The sequence below is a fragment of the Halyomorpha halys genome, unplaced genomic scaffold (genome assembly GCF_000696795.3).
Source record: "Halyomorpha halys isolate HHAL.00 unplaced genomic scaffold, Hhal_1.1 Scaffold1368.1, whole genome shotgun sequence".
Classification (NCBI taxonomy): Eukaryota; Metazoa; Arthropoda; class Insecta; order Hemiptera; family Pentatomidae; genus Halyomorpha; species Halyomorpha halys.
In genome coordinates this window covers 190,183-196,675 of record NW_027109134.1, presented here as the reverse complement: position 1 = coordinate 196,675, position 6,493 = coordinate 190,183, and the positions used below count along the sequence as shown (strand labels likewise).

The 6,493-nt window shown below is 28.6% G+C and overlaps 1 non-coding gene across 1 annotated transcript; it reads right to left on the bottom strand.

Annotated features, from left to right (window-relative positions):
* Nucleotides 1–997: 997 nt before the first annotated feature.
* Nucleotides 998–1,069, bottom strand: TRNAW-CCA (transfer RNA tryptophan (anticodon CCA)). The gene has a single exon. It is a non-coding gene; the product is annotated as a tRNA-Trp (tRNA).
* Between the last annotated feature and the right edge of the window lie 5,424 nt (nucleotides 1,070–6,493).

Sequence of the window (6,493 nt, the reverse complement as noted above, 5' to 3'; positions counted from 1 at the left end):
AATTTTAATTTATGAACAAAATGTCTTACGTTTAGACTTACATGCCATCTTCAGGAAAAACAAAAAATATATAATCATGTTACATCAATAAAAACTGCAAACAGAGCTCCTTTTTATTACATGAGTTAATTAATAGCTTTAACAATAATTTTGATATTTTGAAGTATAAGGTATTTATGTCAAACAGTTGTTTATATTTATCTTAGTTCACCAAAATATCGTAAAAGTAATGGAGATTAAGATTATGATAATAATATTTCTTAATAAGTCAATATTAGTCAACATCTCTAGGTTTATTACAACTGATGCCAAAAGAAACGAAAACTATATCACCAATATATATACAATATAGTATAAGGCACAAAAAGCTATTATTTAAAAAAATTGAAGCCTGGTGGATATAAGCTTTTGTTATGCAAAACCTACTTTTGACGTATAAATTAAAATTACATACGGATTGATATTTTAATCTCAGTAAACAATTACTTCACTCATCATAATAATAAAAAGGAAAAAAAATGTTCAAGCTAAGATACCACGAAAATGACTACCAGGTTTCTAGATAAGAAAAATAAATATATAGGTGAATTAAGGTTCATTTTATCTAAAAGTAATCTTTTATTTATTAGTATCAGCTCACTATTGTTAATAATTGCACATTAAAAAATATTAGCAATATCCTAAATTGTTTATTGCTGCAATAATAACATCCAAGTATTCGTGTTATTTCAAAACAGTCAATAGATTTGCTATGGTATCATTATGCAAATATATTATGTTTTAAATGTTGGAACAAAATAAGAGAAATTAATATCTGTAAAATTGTATATGTTTATGAATACATATTGGATAGTATATTATATTCAGTCATTAGTTTTTTTTTTTTTACTATAATTATATATTTTCAATATCTATTCCTCTAAATATTGACCAACATAATGAGTAATAAAAATTATTCAAGTAAAAAAAAATTACCTCCCATGTAATAAAATTAGACTGACCCCGACGTGATTTGAACACGCAACCTTCTGATCTGGAGTCAGACGCGCTACCGTTGCGCCACGAGGTCTTGTTCAATATTTGCGAAAATTTACATAGTTGAACTGTTTCAAAAATAATTTATTAAATGTTTGTAACTGCATTCTCATTTTAAATTTATTTTATTGAAAAAAATGTATATTTCCACCAGATATATAATAGGAGTAATCTCAACATTCAATTAAAATTAGTTTACGATATCAAAGAAACAAATACTTTCAATACATAATTGACAGCAGTAATTACTCATAATACAATTCCTTTCTCATAACCGATGCGATGAAGTTTTTTTAATTTTTTTCTCTTCGCACTCGTTGTTTAGCTTTGTTGTACAAAGAGGTAGATATTGGTAAGAGGTAGAAATGAAGTTGAGTAAAACTAAAAATTCCAAGACAACGGTTTTCAGAAGGAAAATGCAATATTCCTTTATAATTAGGATCAGTAACAGAGGATATTATAATTATATATAATATTCTAATTATAATTAGGAGATATGTTGCTGCTTTTCTTTAATAGTGGTAAATCTGAAAAAAAAAATTGATTTGATTTTGAATTGGACGTGTTCTAAGTATTGTAGCCTGGGGTTACTTTATTACTTGGGTTGTCGTAGAGGCCTTCCCAAAGCAAGTATATGATGTCACCAAGTAATCCGAATATATGGAAAATATCAAACACGAAGTTTTGAAAACACGAGGGAAAGCAGCAATATCCTTCTCTCCCCCTTATATACATGGAGATTTTTCGTATTCACCAACGCAAAGTTTGTATTTTTTAAATATTTATGTATAGAAATACTTCTATTTATAGAATTACTTGTCATTTATTAAATCCGCGCCGAAAAAAAATTCGAAGTATACTCTAGATAGGGGTGGCCACAAAGGTTTTGGCCAAGAATAATTGAATAAATGGCAGGTCAGGAAAAGAAGAAAACGGTTTTAAGAAGAAAAACGTTGGACAACCATAATGATATAGATTTGCATTTTATCCTGTAAGCCCAGTCAAATTAGACAATTCAAATGAACCTGATCAACCAATGAACCAGTGTTTAGGGAGATTATACGTTGAATTTAATGAATTTTAATTTTGATAAGCGGGAAACTTTCTGAGTGGTTCACACCGTTTAGATGCTATGACCCAAAAAAAGTAAAAGTGCAAAGGCGTGTATTTTTTTAAAATTCTAGATGTTTGCTGGACTCGAAAACCAATCCTAACTTATATTGCTTTTATTCCGAAATAATACACAAATATTCGAACATCCGAATGTCCAAAGTGGATTAAAAATAATAATGAGAGCTTTATGGACAGTATTATAAACATCTTAGCTCAAAAACGGTCAGTCGTAAGAAACTGAAATTAGATATTTAAAGCGGGTATATACCTGAGATATGACACTTTTTCGCTAAAATCGACTGAATGGGGACAACTTTATACAATCGATTTTCACATGTTTTCGATATTCTCTAAAACAGCTCAAACGATTTTGATTAAACTCGGTGAATCAATGTACAGTAAATTGGGTTTTAATACCAGATAGTTGTTATCCTCCATTGGTACAGTTAAATAGTTTAAATTAAAATGCCAAATGTTCAAAAAATCTTCCTCTAAAGTATCTTTAATATTGTAAATTTAAAAAAATAATAGCCAGTTCTTATTGTTAGCAATAATGAACAATCTATAAATACAAAATATCGCATAATTTTACGAATAACTAAATGAAAAATAATTAAATCAGATTTGAAGGGGATAAGCCGTAACCACCTAAACTTTCCCGATTGCATTACTATTCTCGCCTCGAAAAGTCCTAAAATACAAAGTTTTATAACAATAGAAAATTAACAAAAAATATATTTATAATTTTCGCCTATGGCCTTTAGATTTTTTTTTTAGAATCACAAAAATAGCAATAACTTCAACACGAGCGCTACAAAAAATTAGGGGACGCATATAGGGTGGTAAGTGAAAGTTGTGTGATGCGCGCACTGCACCAAGTTTTTTATAACACAATGGGCTTAGTATATATTATATTATAGTATACTGCAGCGGCACATATTAGTTCCACAGTGTCTAATCTAATTGAGTTACTTCAGGTATCTCTAAACATTTCAGAATTTTGATTTCATAAAGAAAATTTACAAAAAAAAATCATTTTTTATTGCAACCAAAAATTAGTTACAATAGTTAAATTCCCTCTCCCATGAGGTCACATTATAGGGTGGTCTCAAAGAAACTGTCTCAAACAAAAAATTGTTTTATTTACGTAAACGTAGTTTTAAGCAAATTATATCAACAAAAAAATCATAAATTTGCTAAACTTATATGAGTAGATGGGAAGTCAAGGTACAAGCGACAATTTTACTTGTGGTTTAATTTGCTTAAAATTACGTTTGCGTAAACAAGAAAATTAAATTGCCCTAGTTTCTTTAAAACCACCTTATAATGTGACCTAATGGGAGAGGGAATTTAACTATTCTAATTTTTGGTGATTGAAGCTCAAGCTTCCAAAATGATTTTTTTTTCTTTATGAAATCAAAATTCTGACATGTTTTTTTTCTATTTACCAATCCAGAACCAAAATTTGCACTTCAGTATTGACAAAATTATCCATAATTATTAGTTAATCATTGATAATTTCATAATTTTCTCAAAACTGAAGCGTAAATTAGGTTTTGGCTTGATTTAAATTGTGGCTAGCCTATGAGTTTTTACCGCTCGCGTCATGCCAAGTAGCGGGAAAATGGATCCAACAGTTTTCCTCAGTAAAATAACCTTTATGACAAATTTTATTTTATTTCAAAATAACATCACATATGAAAATAACTTGAGAATCGAATTTTTATATTTTAGATATAGTAAGTAAGTCTACAGTTATTATCACAAAAATAAATTAATAGATTTCAAAAAATTGAGAAATTGAAAATAATTATTATTAATTGGCTCTGAATACATAACCAGAAAAATAAGTGTAAATATTCTCTATATTACTACCGCACCTACCGTGAAGAAGTTTATAAGTCGATTTATCAAGGTAACGATAATTAAGAGACCATATATTATAGTTTAATTATAAGAACAAAACTAGAAATACATTTTTAATTGTACACCCCTAGTAGACAAATGTGAGCACAGATAGCTAAAAAAACATCTTTCACAAAATTACCTTGTATTTTTAACTTGGCTTCTTACCTTTTCATGTGGATTCTCTAATCTTGTAAATTTAAAAGATTAAAGATAGATAGAGCCAGCAGTGAACAATTTTTTTTTAAATAAATATCTTTCCTAAATGGCATACTTCAACTATATTATAAATTTACCTAATTTATAAACACAAAAAAGATTCAACAAACACATTCATACCAAAAATGAATGGAACCAAAAATGCTAATTCAAAAAATTAAATGACATCTCCAATCCCAGGAGTGATGGGTCTGGATGTTTCTTCTGATCTCAGGTCGATGTAAGTGTAGTACAAATGATGCAGGTCTTGACTTTTATGTTTTAAAGAACTTAATATGATCCAATGAGATCAGAAGATCGCATGTTTTAATAAAAAAGAAAGACAACGCAATAGGTAAGAAACAAATTTATTTTTGTAGATATGAATACGAGATTTACACCTACAAACATTTATCTATGTAATAATAATTTAACTAAATCTTACCTGAATTAAATAAGGTAATTGTTGTGGTGAACAATTTGCACTTAACAACTACACAAAACAATTTCACTGGCATGATTTGAATCAATTTTGGAGTATGAGGTAACACTAAGAGGAATTCGCGGTACAACAACCAGTGTTACCAAGTCCTGAGAATTAAATAAAGATATTAATTTTCGTTCTTTTTTTCTGTCACCCAAAAAATTATTATACATATTATTTCACTATTACAAATGTAATCGTGGTACTAATACATTTTTTTTTTGTCTAGAATAAGGAGGTAAAAACAATTCAACTTTTTTTTCCTGTTGTCCCCCTCTCAATTATGCCTCTGATGGTTTAAATTTTATTTATTATTTCTCCTCAATTATGAGTGTCATAATCTGCTTAAAAATACAAACATTTATTATTAATTTCTCAAGCTGGGTTTAAAGAACAATTTTATATCATTTACCAGTGACTGGCTGTCAGGTTTCACTTCATACTTGTTGGTTTCCAGTTGAAGTTCTGGAATATGCTAAATGTAACCACATTTCTTTTTTTCACACAAAGAATGCTTCACTTTGATATATATTGTTAAGAATAAGAAAAAGAAATATTCATTAAAAACTCACCTACTGTTTCAGTTTTTTATGTTTATTTAAGACTTTTTCATCATCACCAGACTTAAAAAAACCCTACTGACATTGCTAGTTTTAAAACTGGCATCTTCCTTGTTTTATCTAAGCTTTTCTTAATATGATTTAGCTTCTAAAACCAGTCACTCACCTTTCATATCTCCTAGGTAGGACCAACCATTTTCCTACCAGGCATCCACTATTACGACCGACCGTTACTCTCAAGAGCGTGAATCATAAACAGAATATCCTCTTGTAAAAACAAAGACGTAACACAGGTTTATGAAGAACTTTCTTATCACTATTCACAAATACAGAAGTTTTCCTTCATTGTATTACTTACATTTTTAATCTTATTTAATTTTCTGGCAGTTGGGTTTCCTTTAAAGAGTCCAATAAGATAATTCGAAAAGTATTAGTTTTATTACTAAAATAGTATATGAAGGAATTCCAGTTGCAAGAAAATTAAATTAGATTTCTCAAATTTAAAACTCTTCACTTATCCAGATTTAAATGGTTCTAGACTATTAAATGACTCTTTAAAACAAAGCTGCAAGTAAAGAAGGAATTTAGATGTTATATTTAGATATGATAATTTTTTTATTTATGGTTTAATGTCCATTATGTTCTCCAATATCAGAAAAATATGTAATTCTACAGGTTATCAGCCTATCTTTGCCAGAGTGAGGAAGCCGAGATTTATTCAAAGAGTCTGCTACGAAATAAAAATAAAGTTTGTGGCTCAACATACTTGACTATTCGGGGCCTCTATGCTAAAAGCTTCTGATCAAATCTGCTAAAAACCACAAAGGAATAAAAAAAAAAAAAAGAAAAAGGGAGAGCATTGCTGAAGCTTAGTAGAGAAGTGTAGCATTTATACTTGTAGTATTAATACTATTGTTCTAAATAAAAACAGCAGCTAGACCTAATGTGAAAACAAACAGAAAATTACTTTAATTCGTAGTGTTCCTGGTTACATGAGACAATGACAGTCATAATAAATTAAATTAATGTTATAATTTTTAAATCCCACTTAGACTATGGATAAACAACTCACTCCATGGATAATATACATGTATTTTAACACTATATTTCATATCAAATAAACAATTACATTATTAATATACCATTGTAAAAGTATTCCTCTGAACAGGGTTTAATACTTAGAACAATAAAAACAAAA